Source organism: Pteropus vampyrus, unplaced genomic scaffold (assembly GCF_000151845.1).
Source record: "Pteropus vampyrus isolate Shadow unplaced genomic scaffold, Pvam_2.0 Scaffold349, whole genome shotgun sequence".
Lineage (NCBI taxonomy): Eukaryota > Metazoa > Chordata > Mammalia > Chiroptera > Pteropodidae > Pteropus > Pteropus vampyrus.
In genome coordinates, this window is record NW_011889130.1 from 1,235,128 (window position 1) to 1,253,252 (window position 18,125).

The window sequence follows — 18,125 nt, forward strand, 5'->3', positions numbered from 1 at the left end:
CATTGTGTGTTCACTTCTCATAGTTAAATTTCTTTCTGTCACCACATATTTTACCCCTTTTACACCATCTACCTCCCCAGTTTCCCCTTCCCCCTCCCCTCTAGTAACCAAGAGTCTATTGTCCATGTCCATGATCTCTGTTTGTTTGTCCTGTTCCTTTGTTACTTTTAGGTTTATTTCCCACATGTAAGTAATATCATGTGATTTTCAACTTTTTCTGTCTGGCTTATTTAGCTTAGCATGATTATCTTGAGGTCCATCCATGTTGTCACAAAGGGCAATATTTCATTTCTTCTTATGGCTGAGTAATATTCCATTGTATATAGGTACCATGGCTTCTTTATCCAATCATCTATCATAGGACGATTAGGTTGCTTCCATGTCCTGAACACTGAACACCGTGAATAATGCTGCTATGAACATTGGTGTGCAAATATCTTTTTTGGATATGAGTTTTCAAGTCTATGGGGTAAATGCCCAGTAGAGGGATTGCTGGATCACATGGTAGATCAATTCTTAGTTTTTTGAGGAAACTCCATATTGTTTTCGATAGTGGCTATACCAGTTTGCAGTCCTGCCAGCAGTGTATGAAAGTTCCTTTTTCTCCTCATCCTCTCCAGCATTTGTTATTACTTGTCCTGTTGATTATAGCTATTCTGACAGGTGTAAGATGGTATCTCATTGTGGTTTTGATTTGCATTTCCCTAATAGCTAGCAATGCTGAGCATCTTTTCATATATTTGTTGGCCATTTATTTGTCCTCAAGGGAGGACAAACTATCCATTTTTTTATTGGATCTTTTTGTTGTTGTAATTGAGTTGTATGAGTTCTTTGTATATTTTGGATATTAGGCCCTTATTGAAGGCGTTGCTTGCAAATATATTCTCCTATTCAGATGATTCTCTCTTTACCTTGTTGATGGTTTCTTTTGCTGTGAAAAACTTTTAAGTTTGATGTTGTCTCATTCATTTATTTATTTTACTTACCTTGCCTTTGAGGTCAAATTCATAAAATTCTCTTTAAGTCCAAGGTACATGAGTTTAGTTCCTATTTTATTGTTTCAGGTCTTATATTCAGGTCCTTAATCCATTTTGAGTTAATTTTGGTGTGTGGTGATAGACAACAGTCTAGTTCCATTCTTCTGCAGGTGGTTTTCTAGTTTTCCCAGCATCATTTATTGAGGAAGCTTTCCTTTCTCCATTGTATGTTTTTGTCTTCTTTGTCAAAAATTATTTGCACAATATAAATATGGGTTTACTTCTGGACTCTTGATTCTGGTTCCACAGATCTGTGTGTCAGTTTTTCTGCCAATACCATGTCATTTTGATTACTATCCCTTTCTATTATAATTTGAAGTTGTGCAGAGTGATGCCTGCAGCATCATTCTTTTTTCTCAGGATGGCTTTGGAAATTTAGGGTCTTTTGTGCTTCCATACAAATCTGATAATTTTTTTGTTCTATTTCTTTAAAAAAATGCCAATGAGATTTTGATGAGTTTACATTAAATCTGTATCAAGGTTTAGGTAATATGGTCATTTTAACTATGTTGATTCTTCAAATCCAAGAATACAGAATACCTTTCCATTTCTTTGTATCTTCTTTGATTTCTTTTAATAGGATCTTGTAGTTTTCATTATATAGGCCCTTCACTTGTTTCATTAGATTTATTCTTAGGGATTTTATTCTTTTTGGTGCTGTTGCAAAAGCAATTATTTTTTCCACTTTTTTTTCTGACACTTAATTATTAGAGTATAGGAAAGCTATAGATTTTTGAATGTTGATTTTGTATCCAGAGACTTTACTGTATTTGCTTATTGTTTCTATTAGTGTTCTTGTGGAGTCTTTAGGGTTTTCTATATAATCACGTCATTTACAAATAGTGACAGTTTGACTTCTTCATTTCCTATTTAAATGCCTTTTATATCTTTTACTTGCCTGATTGAACTTGCTAGGACCTCCAATGTTATATTGAATAACAATGGCAATAGTGGATAGCCTTGCCTTGTTCCTGATTTTAGAAGGAAGATTTTTAGTTTTTCAACAGTAAATATAATGTTGGCTGAGAGTTTGTCATAGATGGCCTTTATTATGTTAAGGTATTTTCTTTCTATACCGATTATGTTAAGTGTTTTGATCATAAATGGATGCTGTATCTTGTCAAAGACTTTTTCTGCATCTATTGATATGATCATATGATTCTTATTTTTTAATTTGTTTATGCAGTGTATCACATTAATCGATTTGCGTATGTTGAACCATCCCTGTGCCTCTGGGATAAAGCCCACTTGATCGTGGTGTATACTCTTTTTAATATGTTGCTGTATTTGGTTCGCTCGTATCTTATTTAGGATTTTTGCATCTATGTTCATGCGAGATATTGGTCTGTAGTTTTCTTTTTTTGTGTTCTCTTTACCAGGTTTTGGTATCAGGGTTATATTGGCCTCATAAAATGAGATGGGAAGTATTGCCTTCTCTTCAATTTTTGGGAAAAGTTTAAGGAAAATAAGTATTAAATCTTCTTTGAATGGTTGGTAGAATTCACTGATGAAGCCATCTGGTCCTGGACTTTGACTTTTTGGTAGGTTTTTGATGATTGATTCAATTTCCATACTGCTAGTAGGTCTATTTAGATTTTCCAGTTCTTCTTGATTCAGTCTAGAAGGTTGTGTATATCTAAGTACTAGTCCATTTCTTCTAGGTTATTAAATTTGGTGTTATATATTTTTTTGTAGTATTCTTGTATGATCCTTAGAATTTGTGCAATGTCAGTTGTAATTTCCCCTTTCACCCCTGATTCTGTTTATTTGTGTCCTTTCTCTTTTTTCCTTCGTGAATCTAGCCAGAGGGTTACAGTTTTATTAACCTTCTCAAAGAACCAACTCTTTATTGCATTTATTTTTTCTATTGTTTTTTTTCTTTTGTTTTGTTTTCAATTTCATTTCTTTCTGTTCTAATTTTGATTATTTCTTTCCTTCTGCTGACTTTAGGCTTCATTTGTTCTTCCTTTCTAGTTTTGTTTGTTTGTTTGTTTATTGGGGTAACATTAGTTATTACAATTATATAATTTTCAGGTGTACAGTATAATTTGACATCTACATATTCTATTGTATGATTACCAACCCAAGTTCAGTTTCCTTCAGCTACCATATATTTAATTCCGTTTATCTACTTCAGCCTCCCCCACATCCTCTATATTTGACCCCCTTTACCCAGTCTACCTCTTCCCTCCTCCCCCAAGCCCTATCCTCTGGTAACCACTAGTCCATTGTCCATGTCCCTGAATTTCTGTTTGTTTTGTCAATTTGTTGGTTTTAGGTTTATTTCCCACATATAAGTAATATCATGTGATTTTCAACTTTTTCTGTCTGGCTTATTTCTCTTAACATGATTATCTCAAGGTCCATCCATGCTGTCGCAAATGGCAGTATTTCATCTCTTCTTATGGCTGAGTAATATTCTATTGTATATATGTACCACAGCTTCTTTAGCCAATTATTTATCTTAGAACACTTCGGTTGCTTCCATGTCTTGGCCACTGTGAATAATGCTGCTATGAACATTGGTGTGCAAATATCATTTCTTATATGGGTTTTCAAGTCTTTGGGATAAATATCCAGCAGAAGGATTGCTGAATCATATGGTATATCAATTCTTAGTTTTTTGAGGAACTTCCATACTGTTTTCCATAGTGGCTGTACCAATTCGTAGTCTCACCAGCAGTGTATGAGGGTTCCTTTTTTCTGAATCCTCTCTAACATTTGTTATTACTTGTCCTTTTGATATGAACTTTCCTCTTATGACTGCTTTTGCCGTGTCTCAAAAGTTTTGATATGTTGTACTATCATTATCATTCGTTGCTACATATCCCTTGATCTCTCTTTTTATTTCCTCTCTGACCCAGTTATTCTTCAGTAGCATGTTGTTTAATCTCCATGTATTTGGGGTTCTTCCTATTTTTCTTTTTGCAGTTGATCTCTAATTTCAAAGCATTATGATCAAGGAATATGGCTGGTATGATTTCAACCCTCTTATTTTTGCTGAGGCTATCTCTGTGCCCCAGTATGTGGTCAATCCTTGAGAATGTTCCATGTGCACTAGAGAAGAATGTATAAGCAGTTGTTCGGGGATGAAAGATTCTATTAAGATCAATTATGTTCAGTTGGTCTAATGTGTCATTTAAGGATGTTATTTCCTTATTGATTTTCTGTTTGGATGATCTGTCTTTATCTGATATTAGGGTATTTATGTCCCCAACTACGATAGTGTTTTGGTCTGTTTCTCCCTTTAGTTCTGTTAGTAACTCTCGATATCTATGACCGAGAGCATAGATATTAATAAGTGTTATATCTTTTTGGTGTATGATTCCCTTTATCATTATGAAGTGTCCCTCAGTATCTTATTTTTTTTATTTTGAAGCCTATTTTATCTGATAATAGTATCGCTACTCCCACTTTTCTCCAAATGCCATTTGCTTGAAATATCATTTTGCACACTTTCTCTTTGTGTCTATATTTGTCTTTGGAACTGAGATGTGTCTCCTGGAGGCAGCATATGGTTGGGTTTTATTTTTTGATCCATTCTGCAACTCTGTGCCTTTTTATTGGTTAGTTCAGTCCATTTACGTTTAGGGTGATTATTGAAATATGAAGGCTTCTTATAGCCATTTTATCTTTTGCTTTCTGGTAGCTCAGTGTTTCCATTGTTTCTTTATCCTTGTGTTTCTGTTTTCTTTATTTTGGTTGGCTTTTGTGGGTTTTCCCTCTGGTCCTTCTTGTTTTATGTTATATACTTCAGTTCTGAATCTTTGGCGTGTGGTTACCATTACAAATATGTAAAAGATAGTTTATCCATTTAACAGTCATCCATTTTCTTCTGTGTGTGCCTTATCTCCATTCCCCTTTGTGAATTTGGATCTTTGAATCCTCCCCTTTTCAGTCATTGTTGCCTCAATTTGTCCCTGTGTATGCTGAACATTCATTAGTATCTTGCTATAGCAAATCTATTGTTTAAGCGTATAATACTCTGTTCTTAGTAAAGATTGCACTCCTCTGCTTCTATCTGCTTGCTTGTCACCTTACTCCTAATTATGGTGTGTTTTTATTTTGTTATTTTGTTTTAGGTGAGCTGACTCCTTTCAGTATTTCCTTTAGTGTAGGCCTTGTAGTGGAGAATTCCCTTAATTTTTGTATGTCTGGAAAGGTCTTTATTTCTTTTTCATATCTAAAGGAGAGTTTAACTGGATACATTATTCTTGGCTGGTAGTTCCTTTCATTTAATAGTTTGAATATTGGATTCCATTCATTTCTTGCTTGTAAGGTTTGTATTGAGAAGTCCAAAGATAATCTAATGAATTTTCCTTTCTAGGTTACCATCTCCTTTTCCCTGGCTTCCCAGAGAATCCTGTCTTTGTCCTTTATTTTTGATGATTTTAATACAATGTGTCTTGGTGAAGGCCTTCTTGGGTTGAGATAATTAGGTGTTCTGTTGACTTCTTGAATTCTAAACTCCAGCTCATTCCTTAGATTTGGGAAATTCTCATTGATTATTTGTCTGAAAATGCTTTATAATCCCTCTTCCTTTTCCTCCTCTTTGAGAATGCCCATTATTCTTATGTTTCCTCTCCTGATGGTATCAGCTAGTTCTTGAATTTCCCTTTCATTATTTTTCATTCTTCAGTTTCTCGCTTCTTCCTTCTAATTCATTTCTAGATTTTTGTCTTTGATATCACTGATCCTTTCCTCCATTTGCTTGACTCTATTTCCCAGGCTTGCTATTTCATTTTTCAACTCTTGCAGTGTGTTCTTTATCTCCAGAAGTTCTATTCAGTCCTTTTTGAGGGTTTCAATCTCTTTGCTAAAGAACTCATTCTGCTTATCTAGTTGTTTTTTCATTTCCTGAAATTGTTAATATGATTCGTTTTGGATCTCACTAGGTTTTTCAAAAGTATCATCCTGAAGTTTCACCTCTGTCATTTAAGTCACATATTTCTATGTCTCTAAGCTTATTTTCTGGAGATTTTTCTCTTTCTTTCTGAGATGCCTTGTTACCTTGGTTGTTCCTGGTGTTTAATGGACTATTTCTCTGCCTGGGCATTAATGGAAGTGTATTCTGCATTTATTTCCAGAAAGAAGATTTATCATATAAACGTCTCTCTAGCCTGTTGCACAGAAGGCATTTTTCTTTTGGTTTCCAGTAGGCAGCATCTAAGCCTCTTGGATTCCTGCTTTATATAAAGGCTTAATAATGCTTTTCTTTTTTATATAGATGTTTAATCATGCTCACTACCCTCAGTTTCAGTCCCTGTCAGTGTTAGCGACAGTTTCAGTAGCGTTTGCTCAGATTCTCCTGGGGCTCCGCAGTGTTCTGTCTTAGAGGGTATGGGGAAAGGGGCCCTCTGGGTTGGGAAATGGGGGCTGCAGTTCAGCCTTGGTTTTGCAACTGGGACTGATAAAATCAACTGTTGTTTCTCTACTGTCTCCATTTCTCAGCTTTCTGCCCTGATGACTAGGCACTGCCGCCGGCCACATGGAGCTCACAGCATTCCCAGGCAGGGCTGTTCAGGGATCTCACCACACCTTTTGCCCTCCCCTTCCTCTTACGTGGAGCTCCGGCTGGGAGAGGCAGCTTCTTTGTAGCTCTTATGCACAGATCCCTGACGTGCTGGTGTGCAGTTTGGGTGTTTTTTGTTGAGTTTTAGATGTTTAGCTTATTGTTGTTTCAAGGTGCGAGATCTAGGGACATGTTTCTGACATCATTCCTCATAAATAGTTTCTTTTTATTTCACATGTAAATCCATCTACATGTGAAGTTTTAGGGGACAGTTGATGATGAAACTGGAAAGGAAGTTCTTGTTTTCCCTAAAATGTAAATTGCTTTACCTCCAGACATCTTGACATGACTTTATGGGTGATAACCAAGGAGATAAATGGGGCCAAGATTTCGGGGGGCTAACAAAAGTCACAGAATGATCATTGCACTGAAAAGCTCTTCCTTTCATCAAGTCATTTCCATCCTACAATAAAGTCTAAGATAATACAAGTTTATTGTTTGAAGATGCTAAATTTTGTTGTAACTTTTTACACAACTGATAGTTTATTATGCCAATACAGACATACATTCTCTACTCAATACACAAAATTATGTTTAAATTCTCAGTTGGTATTTTTAGAAGAAAACTGTTTTTAAATTAACATTTTCCTCAAGATTATAAGCCATTTGAAGTTATATTAATATAAATATATATATGAGTATTTTTATCAGATCATTAAACTTACTTATTTGAGGAAAATGTGAATAAAAATTCATATGGGTTCCAAGACATAAAAAGGCTATGTGTAAATACAGTTCAACATGTTATTTCTTAGTAAATGTGCTAAAAGACATCTTTAAACACACATGTATAGTTCTACAGATTAAACAATCACGACCAAAAGAGATAAGACTTTGTTTTCTCTAGAGTAGCTATTCTCACCTCTCTACTCAATATTTTATATGAAGAAAAGCCTAACTGAAGAATTTAAAGTACTTTATGAAAAACGAATACCCATGTTCACTACAGAGCTCAATAAAATGTGAATAAGCATCCTCTCGGTATCCTTGCCTATATTTATGTATTGGGGAAAGAAATATATTTACTTTACTTTCATGCTGACCTAATATTAATAGAAAGTAACAACAATAATAGTATTAATGCTAATAAACTATCATTTATTTTTTTCATATATTTTTGGTTTTACTTTTTATTTTTCAATTACAGTTGACATCAAATATTGTTTTATGTATTAGTTTCAGGCATACAGCATAGTGGTTAGCAAGCTATCATTTATTAAAAACCTTTATTTTTCCAGACAGGATACACTTACATGTAATTTCTTCTGTAATCTGTATTGTAAGCCTAATTTGTTGGAAATAATATCTTTATTTAAGGGACGGTAAAATTCAGGCTAAGAGATGTGTGATAACAAAGTTACATATCTACTGAGTGATAGATCTGTAGTTCAAATCAGTTCAGCAATACTTCGAACCCAAGAAAAAACTCACAGTATGCAAGAAAAATAACATTAATATGAACTTCAATAGCACCTTTGATGGAGAAAGGGGTCAAAGTCAAGCAATAGTGAGAAGAGAAACATGAATGATATTCCTCAGGAATGACACGCAGAGAAAGGAGGACAGCCAGGCTAATCCTTTGACTGTCCACATGTGTTTCCCTGTGGTATAAGCATAATTTATTGTAATGGGGAAGACATCTTTTATCTCACCAAGCTTTTTTCTAAAATACAAACATCATAGGAAGAAGACAGACACTCTGAGTGCTAAAAGGGAACCTGAAAAGAAAGAAGTGGACTGCAAAGAGGCATGGAGAACATAAGACAGTGGTTCCCAAGTGTTGGGGGGAACTGAACCCCAAAGATCATTTGGAAAAGCTTTGAAATTATGTGTGTTTGGTTCAGTGATAGGCACTGAATGGGTAAGCACATCTTATTACACATAAGATTATCACAGTCAACTTCCAATTATTCAAATAGACGTTTATATGGATGAAAACGCAATGCAGACATGCATTGTGTTAGTCCCAGTCTAGTGATAATGTTGCTATTTGCTAGGAATGCCTGGAGCACTACCAAGGCCCATATTACTCATAGCAATAGGGTTCTTATTATCATTGCGAGATTCACTTCAGCAAAAAACATCAGGGAATTTTGAAGAATAAGATTTATTGCACACAGGTTTTGGAGAGTACACGGCATGCCCAGGGCCACACCAAGAGGTTGTGGGCAGAGAGAGAGGAATGGATCAGGGACCTGGGGCTCTCCTTTACGAGAATCTGTGGGTGGGATGTCTTGAGTTTCTTGCATTCACTCTTTATTGGTGAATTTAAAGCAAAAGAGCAGGAATTAGGGTGTGGGAAGGGAGAAGTGGCGTCATTCAAATAGTCAGTTATTCAGAGCATTCTGAAGAGGGAACTTCATGGGTGGGGGCAGCCTACTTCTTTACCTGGTTGTTTTGCTGATAACTGCATCATGCAGAGCATGCAACATGTTGATTCAAGATAAATGTCTTTTGAAGTGGATGCCTTGGCAATCAGATGTTTAATGTCAGGCATTTACACTACAACATGAATCTAGAATCTAACTCATTTATGTACAGTCGTCCCTCAGTATTCACAGGAGATTGGTTCCAGGATCTCCGCAGATAGCCAAAACCCTGGATGCTCAAGTCTGTTATATAAAATGGCATAGTACTTGCATATAACCTATAAAACCTGTCTCCAAAACCTACCACATGCATCAAGTGATGTGTAGGCTACAGCCGGGTGTGCCTACACATCACTTGATGCATGTGAATTCAGCATAGTGCTCCACAAGTGGCAAATTCAAGTTTTGCTTCTTAAAATTTTCTAGGGGTCTCTTTTTCCCTGAATATTTTTGATCTGTAGTTGGTTGAATCCACAGATGCAAATGATCCACAGATGCAAATGAATATGGAGGGCCAATTGTACTTATGAAAGAGTTTTTACACATTTTTAATGTATATAGAAATTTCCAGGATATAACTGCTGTTTAAATCAAGAAATGATTATTCTTTGTTTGATTTTTTGAAAAATCACATCACAAGTGACCCGTTGGTATTTAAGCCAAAACTCCATGTCATTATCCTGCACTCAACACCACATTCACAATTAAACCCTCCATAAATTAATGCGTCTGACCATTATACATTATGTCTTTAACATGCCTGTGGCTGAGCATATTTTATTGTAAATTATAGATTTCTATATATGGTGTGTGTGTCTGTTTGTACGTGTGTGTGTGTGTGTGTGTGTGTGTGTGTGTGTGTGTGTGTGTGTGATGGTAAAGGGTAAAAGAGGTGAGCACCAGTTATCAATTCAATTATTCTGAAGAAGGGTCCAGTTGAGACCCCTGTAGTAGAGGCCTCATAGCGTCCCAGGCTTCACCCTTCCTTATCTTATGGCTTAACAATAGACTGTCCCCTGCCACTTGACCCAGAGCTTGAAATGCCATAGAAAGTTGCCCTGAAACTTATGATTAATGCCCTTATGTGTACGGATCACAACCTCTATGATCTAGCATTCTTTCCGAACTACTCCCATCTTTGTTCCTGGGTTTCTAACGCCACCAGAGGACCACGTTGCCAGAGAGAAGCATCTATAAAGCACGACAGACATTCCAGGCCCCAGAACTGTCATACAGCCTCCAGAATAAGGCCCAGATTTTCCCTTAAATACCCTAAGCCAGACCGAGGAGACAAGGTAGTTTTGAAAGTGTTAACCATCTACCCTCTCAGATCACCAGTGCTCTGAAAATAAACGCTTATTCTAAATAGCCTTATTCCTGTGTCAGTCTATTGGCTGAGCAGCATAGGCAGCTGGAGCCCTGGATTCAGTTGCCCTCTGGTTACAATTTCTGTTGACTCCGCCGAACAGTCTTGGGTTCCCCCAGTAAACCTTTCAGATTGCAGGAGGTCTCAGGGGGATGCCTGGGACTAAACTGATTCCTTGGCGCAGGACTAATCTCTAAAAGCAGCTGCTGAGCGATTTTGCTCACTTGGGTGGGGATTGCTCCAAGGCCCACCCATCAGAGACACCCTTCTGTTTAGTTGGAATAGAATAAGCATTTGCCCTGCTTTCCTGTCTCCGTTCTTCTCTCTTCAGTCTGACTCTTTAAATCTGGTCCCTGGGTTTCCTCTAGCTATTGGCTCAAAGGACAGGGTGTCCTGGAGGGCACAGCCAGAGGATTTTGCACTCACCATCTGGGGCTCCTCTTGAAGAGCTATCTGGGGGGTCACACTGACCCATTGGTGTCAACAATATCCGGTAAAGCCCAGTACCCTACAGCCCCATTGGTAAGGGGCTCTAGTTGCAAGCTTGCTCTGGTTCTGGAAGCCTGCTTGTAATTAGCAACAGTTTTTCCCCAGGGCGGGGCCCATTTACCGCACTGTAAAAGTGCCACATCTGGTTTCAGCCTTTGGGCATCTGGTGGTGTTAAGGCCACATCTGGTTTCTGGTTTTAGCCTACTGGCCAATTGACCGTTTATGGAATAAGACAACGTTGCATTCAAACTGTCACCTGGCCAGGTCTGGTTTCTGTATACGGTATTTGAATTAGAGTCTATAATTATTCTGTCTGTTCAATCCAAGAAATACTTGGATCTGTGTCTCTGTGTTTAAGAGTGTGCTAAGTGAGGCCGCATTTGTTCCAACTGAATAATAGAATCTAAGGTTTCAATCCTGGCTGGGAGCCCATTGGGCAGAATATTAGGTTATTGGCAAACTTACGGCTATGAGCCATTGACTAAAAAGAAATTAATGTTTTATAGTAATACTGCTTAGCCAATACATAAATACTGGATTCTGGGGAGCCCTGGCTGCTCAGTGGTTCACTGGAATTATTGTGCTTTGAGATCTGTCTGTTTGTATGTTTATGTATGTCAATGTATATATGTTCTAGATATAACATATTTCAGCTGTTGCTAATTTGTAATACCAAATAGGCTTAAACAAACAAATGCTTATGTGAAAATTCTCAAAATATAACAGACTAACCCAAATGCTTTTCAGAATCACATGATCTGAAAAAAAGTTTGATATTAAAGCTGGTTCTACATTTGTTTTAGTTAAATGGGCATATCCTTTTTTATTTCAATTAGTTTCAAGTATACAGTACATTGCTTAGACATCTATATAGTTCATAAAATAATCCCCCCAATTGCTCCCTCCCTCCCTTGATCCTCCACCTAGCTGACGTATTAATGCTAACTGCATTCCTTATGCCATGCTCCCCATCTACGTGACCATCCGTCAGCTACTAATTTGTACTTCTTTAACCCTTCACCCTATTCTGTCAGCCCCCCAAAACCCCTCTCCTCTGTCTGTCACCAAATTGTCCACTATATTTGTGAGTCTGTTTTTGATTAGTTTGTTCTTTTTATTCCTTAGATTCCACATATAAATAAAATCATATACTGTCTATCTTTCCCTGTCTGACTTAAATATCTTCTAGGTCCATCAAAGCAATATCTTTTTCCATCCCCTTCCTTTTCATATGTAGGTGTCTTATTTTCTTATTCTTTCAGCAACTCTATCTTTTGGTTGGAGCATTTAAGGCACTTATTGATAGGAATGTAGTTGTTACCATTCTTTATTCCTGTTTTTGATATATGTTTTTCTTCTTAAAGAAGTCTCTCTAACATTTCCTATAATACTGGCTTAGTGGCGATAAATTCCTTTAGCTTATTTTTGTCTGGGAAACTCTTTTTATCTGTCCTTTAACTCTAAATGATAGCTTTCCTGGATAAATCATTCTTGGTTGTAGATCTTAGATCTTCATCCTGTCGAATATTTTTTGCCAAGCCCTTCTGTCCTTCATGGTTTCTTTTGAGAAATCAGCTGCCAGTCTTATGGGTATTCCCTTATAAGTTATCTGTTTTTCTCTTGCTGTTTTTAATATTCTTTCTTTGATTTAATCTTTGGCATTTTAATTATGATGTGTCTTGGTGTGGGCCTCTTTGGATCCCTGTTTTTTGGAATTCTCTGAGCTTTCTGGAATTATATATCCATTTCCTCCACCAGGTTAGGGAAGTTTTCCATCATTATTTCTTCATCTTGATTTTCTTTAGTTATGCCAATCAGATGGATATTTGGACCCTTAATAGTGTCCCATATTCTCCTTAAATTCTTTTTATAGTCTTGGCATCTTATCTCTTGCTGTTCTGATTGTGTGTCCTTGGCTTTCCTGTCCTTTAGATAAAGAATTTGATCCATTTAATATACTTCTCATCTCAGACAATGTGCTCTCCACTTCAAACTGGTTCTCTTTTATAATTTCCATTTCCATTTTTATGTTTTTTATCTCTTTGTTGGAGTTCTCTACACTTCCCAGCAGTTCACTGAGCATCTTTATAACCAGTGTTTTGAACTCTGCATCTGTTACATTACTTGACCCCTTTATATCTGGATCTCTGTTCTGTTTCCTCATATGGTTTCTTCTTTGTCTTCCCATTTTGACTGCCTTTCCATGTCTGTTTCTACATACTAAGCAAAGCTCCTATGTCTCCGGGTCTTATTACTGTGGATTTCTGAAGTAGGTGTCCAGTGGCACAGTCCTGAAAAGGGTTCAGCTGCAGGCCAAATTTAACCCAAGCCTCTACCCATCCGGGGCCACCTGTTAAGATTCAGCAAGCAATCCACAGATGCTGTGCTTAAAGTTGCTTCAAAAGGCCACACCAGAAACCAAGGCCAGCTGCTTCCTCCAGTGGGAATCTCATCAAGGAATACTTGACTTGCTGAGGATATACCTGGATGTGGCTTGGGTGGGGCTGTGAGTTGGAGAAGGTGGGGTTTCAAGGAATCCTCTGGACGGAGCAACCTCTGTTATCCAGTTTGATGATGTCATGTCTATGGTGGTGCTGTATCTGGTGCACTGGTAGGGAGGACGGCTCAACAGGGAACAATGGATACTGTCCCATCGGCACTTCTGTACTGAGCGAGTCTCGCCTCAGCCTTCACTCCAACAATGTTTCCTTGTAAGTCCCTGGTGCCCCCTGCACACAACTGAATCAGCATTGGTGCTCAGCGTGTGCGAGTTCGTCTCCATGAAAATCTGAACACAGATGTGGCCCCTTTAAGAGGTATCAGATGCCATTGCTGCTGCCATTGTCACAGCCTCCGTCTCACTCAGCCTCTCAAGATTAGGAAGCCCCGTGTCCTCGTCCCGTCCTATCTTCTGCTGTTGCAGGGAGCTTTCTTGGATTTCTCCCTAGTTTTATGGCTTGTTTATCCAAGACAATTTTTCTTTGCTGCTGCTCCTCATTTCTGTCACAACTTCGATTTGGTTGCCAGAGGGATAAATAGACCCTCTATCATCTAAGCCATTTTTTTCCTTCTTTAAATGGGCATATCTTTAGAATCATCATCATCAAATAATATTTTTATTCTATCTGGGTTTACTAGTCAAATAAATTCATGTTATCCTTGTTGCAAAATCTATCAGCAAGAAAAATAATTTAGTATAGTAAGATTTTCTTTAGTAATCTAAATCTAATTGTTAGGAACAAGTAAATTAAATAAATGTAAAAGGAAACTTGTTTCTTTTAAACTACTATGGCAATAAATGCTTATTCCAAATAGCCCAACTTCTGTGTCAGTCTATTGGCTGAACAGCACAGGTAGCACGAGCCCTGGACTCAGTTGCCTTCCAGTTACAATTTTACAGACTAAATTTAAACTTTATTGCCCAATCCATGACAATAGAGTTGAGTGTTTTAAATATTTCCCTTGCCATCTTGAGTGATGTTAAGCTGTCAGTAGAGGGCTTTGGAAAGAGGAAGGGGTTTTCCTTTCTGATTCTTGTATGCTCCTTCACTGGCCTGACTTCAAAAGTGCCTATAGTAGTGTCTCAACTCTCTGCATGTCTGCCTACAAGCTTCAGCTCACCTTGGCCCCAGTGTTATTCCTACTTTCCCTGTAACTGTGGACTAGCTCTAGTTTGGGCAATCTAGCAGACTCCTCTGCCATCTAGTGGTCTGTAACCACACCTTATTCAGCAAGGACTAAATTTCCCTTCCAAATTTCTTCTGTCTTGAGTTCTCTCCCTAAGCCCTTAGGTACTCTTTAGAGTTCTCCTTTCATTCCTAGACTTACTTTTCTATAACAGCTTGATAATTCTCAATGCTTCCTCTGCTTAAATTGTGTGCTTTTTGTCATTTGATTGTACTCACCTTGATAGCAAGGGTGGTCCCAGAAGATGGACCCATAAAAGTGGGACTTAGGAATTAGTTTGCTTATGCCATTGGGCTTGGCACAGTGCTGAGTTCCTGCCTTGTGGAAGGTAAAATACTAGTGTCACCATTGTGGCAATCTAAAATCTTTTGTTGCCCCAGTAGCACAGAGGGGTCCTTGGTTCTTTGCACTGCTGCAGTAAAAAATTACAGATCGGTGAGATTTAGAAAAAGTAAGATTTATTATTAAAGTACATTTCAAGGGGAAAATAGGCTACGCCAAAGATAGCTGTAGCAGCCTGGAAGCAGAAGGTATGATTAAATTATGCTCCAAGGGAGAGGCAGGTTACAGCGAAGAGAGTTATAACTGTGTGGAGGTGGGGAGGTCCATATTATATTAGGGCCATGATAGGAAGTTATGAGGGTAGTGCTAGGTGATTAGCATGTGACCTACATAGAGGATGGGAAAGCCAAGGACACTCAATGAGAATGGCAAGAAAAAAGAAGCCAAGACTCTAATAATAATTTAAAGAGCCTATGGAACACTATTAAATGTAAAAATATTCGTGTCATAGGGATACCAGGGAAAAAACAAGATGTTGAAGAGCTATTTGAAGAAATAATGATGGAAAATTTCCCTCACCTGGTGAAGGAAATAGACATACAACCACAAGAAGATCAGAGAGCCTCAAGAAACAGGAACCCAAAGAGGCCCACATCAAGACACATCATAATTAAAGTGCCAAAGGTTAAAGACAAAGAGAGAATCCTAAAAAGCAGCAAAAAGCAGCAAGAAAAAAGCAGTTAGTTACCTACAAGGGAGCACCCATAAGACTGGCAGCTGATTTCTCAAAAGTAACTATTCAGGACAGAAGGGCTTGGCACAAAATATTCAATGTGATGAGAACTAGGATCTATAACCAAGAATATTTTATCGAGCAAAGCCATCATTTAGAGTTGAAGGACAGATAAAGAGCTTCCCAGACAAAAATAAGCTAAAGGAATTTATCACCACCAAGCCAGTATTACAGGAAATGTTGGAAGGACTTCTTTAATTTAAAAAAAAAAATTATCAAAAACAGGAATAAAGAATGGTAATAACTACATTCCTATTAACAAGTACCTCAAATGGAAAAGAATTAAGTGCTCCAACCAAAAGATAGAGTTGCTGAATGGATAAGAAAACAAAGTCCCTACATATGCTGCCTATGAGAGACTTGCTTCAGATTAAAAGACACAGACTAAAAGGAAGGGAAAAAAAATATTGCCTTGATGGACCTAGAAGGTATTGTACTGACTGAAATGGATTGGATAAAGAAAGACAAATATCGCATGATTTCACATACATGTGGAATCTAAAGAACAAAATCAACAACAACAACAACAACAACAACAACAAAAGTGGAAATAAACTCATAGATACAGAGAATATTTAGAGGAATACTAGATGGGAGGGGGATTGGGGAGACAAAAAAAGGCAAAGGGATTAAGAGGTACAAATAGATAGTTGCAGAATAGACATGGAGATGTAAAGTGTAGTATGGGAAAGATGGTTAATAATGTTGTAATAAATATGTAAGGGGAAAGAGAAGTACTAGATTTAGTGGGGTGATCATTTTGTGAATTGTCAATCTCTTATCACTATGCTATACAACTGAAACTTATATATTATTGTATACCAACTATAATTGAAAAAAGCTCATTGAATTATACAATGTAAATACAAGCAACTAATTGTCTATTATATTTCAATAAAGATGGGGAAAAAAGAAAAAGATAAGTAAATTGAAAAAGAGCCAATAGAAATGGACTCTATAGTCAATAAAATGAAAAAACCCAATGGACATTCAAAGAAGAGATTGAAAATAGCTAAAGCAAAATGACTGGTAAAGAAAAGCTTTAAAAATTTATCAAAGAACTAAAATCTATATAAAAGAATGAAATAGGACTTAAAATTTAATAATTGAAATTAGGAACTCAGAGGATGGGTGAAATGAGTAGATTAAACAGAACTTGTCTCATTGGACATGATTCTAGTTCTTCAGAATACATACTCTTTTCACTAGTATATAGAACATATACAAAAACTGGCCATAAGTCAAGCCATTACAATTTCAAAAAAAAAATTAAGTATTTAATTTTGTAGCCATAAAGCTACATTCTATTACCATACATTCTATTACCATAATGTAATTAAGCTAGAAATAATAACAAACTTCAACTAAAAACACTCATAAGTTTGAAAATTGTGAAACACCAATCTAAATAATGCAATGGTCAAAAAATAAAACAACAAATATTAGAAAAAATATAAACTGAAAGATAACAAAATAATGGAAAATCAAGGCATTTATAGCTTTAAATGTGCATATCTGAAATGATTGCTGAAAAACAACAATCTAAGTATTCATCTACATAAATAAGAAAGAGAACAACTAAACCAAAAGAAATGATAAGAGGAAATAATAAAGATAAGGGCAGTAATCAATGAAGAAGAAAACACACATACAATTTTAATACTGCTAAAACCTAGTTCTTAGAAAAACTGTTGGGAGCTGAGCTAACTTGGCGAGCTTTGAGATAAGTGGCACTAAACTATTTTAATCACTCAGTGCTTTCCAAGAAGGGAGTTGTGAGAACTTCATTGTTTTGCAGGATGAGTAATTTGGCTGACCTTGGGTCTTGACTGCAGTTTTCTCATTGCGATGCTATAAGTAGTGTGTTTTAAATAAACTCGGGGACACAGACACAGCTTGAATCTGTGCTCCCTCCTGCAGTTCTGTCTGTCTTCTTTCTTTTCCTCAGTCCATGCTCCCCCTTTCAGGTACCCTCAATTACTTCGTTGGCTGGCTCCGACAAAGTGGCGCCTGAACAGGGACCTGAACACGGGGGATAACAGCTAGGATGTGCCACAGAGTAAGGCGTGCGCACGCAGAATCTGAGGGGCCTAAGAGTCCTGTAGGCGGCCAACCGTAAGTACGCAGGAGTATTGTAATATAGAAACTGAAACAGAAACTTAAAGAAGTAAAAATGGGCCAAGGAAATAGTCGACTGTTTTTTGTACATATGCTTAAAAATATGCTTAGAGTAAGAGGGGCCAGAGTGGGCCAGCAACAATTAACTAAGTTTTTGCAATTTGTAGAAGTATGTCCCTGGTTTCCGGAAGAAGGGGCTATAGATTTAGAAACCTGGAAAAGGGTAGGACAAAAATTGCAAGATTATTATGATGTTCATGGGCCTGGTAAGGTCCCGGTGGAAACTTTTGGGTTGTGGACCCTAGTCCGAGACTGCTTAGACCCCCGACATGAGAGGGACAAATGGCGAGAGCATGGCGCCCCGGGTCCTGAGGCCTCCCCTGAAGTGGAAGGCTCCAATAGTAAGCCTCA

At 37.3% G+C, this 18,125-nt stretch overlaps 1 protein-coding gene across 1 annotated transcript in view; it reads left to right on the forward strand.

Annotated features, from left to right (window-relative positions):
- The first annotated feature begins 17,696 nt into the window (after positions 1–17,696).
- The window catches only part of LOC111731112 (endogenous retrovirus group K member 13-1 Env polyprotein-like), a 1,921-nt gene continuing 1,492 nt past the window's right edge, over positions 17,697–18,125 (forward strand). The window contains exon 1 of the mRNA XM_023522591.1: positions 17,697–17,711. The gene's annotated coding sequence lies outside the window, so the exon portion shown is untranslated. The remainder of the gene's footprint in view (positions 17,712–18,125) is intronic.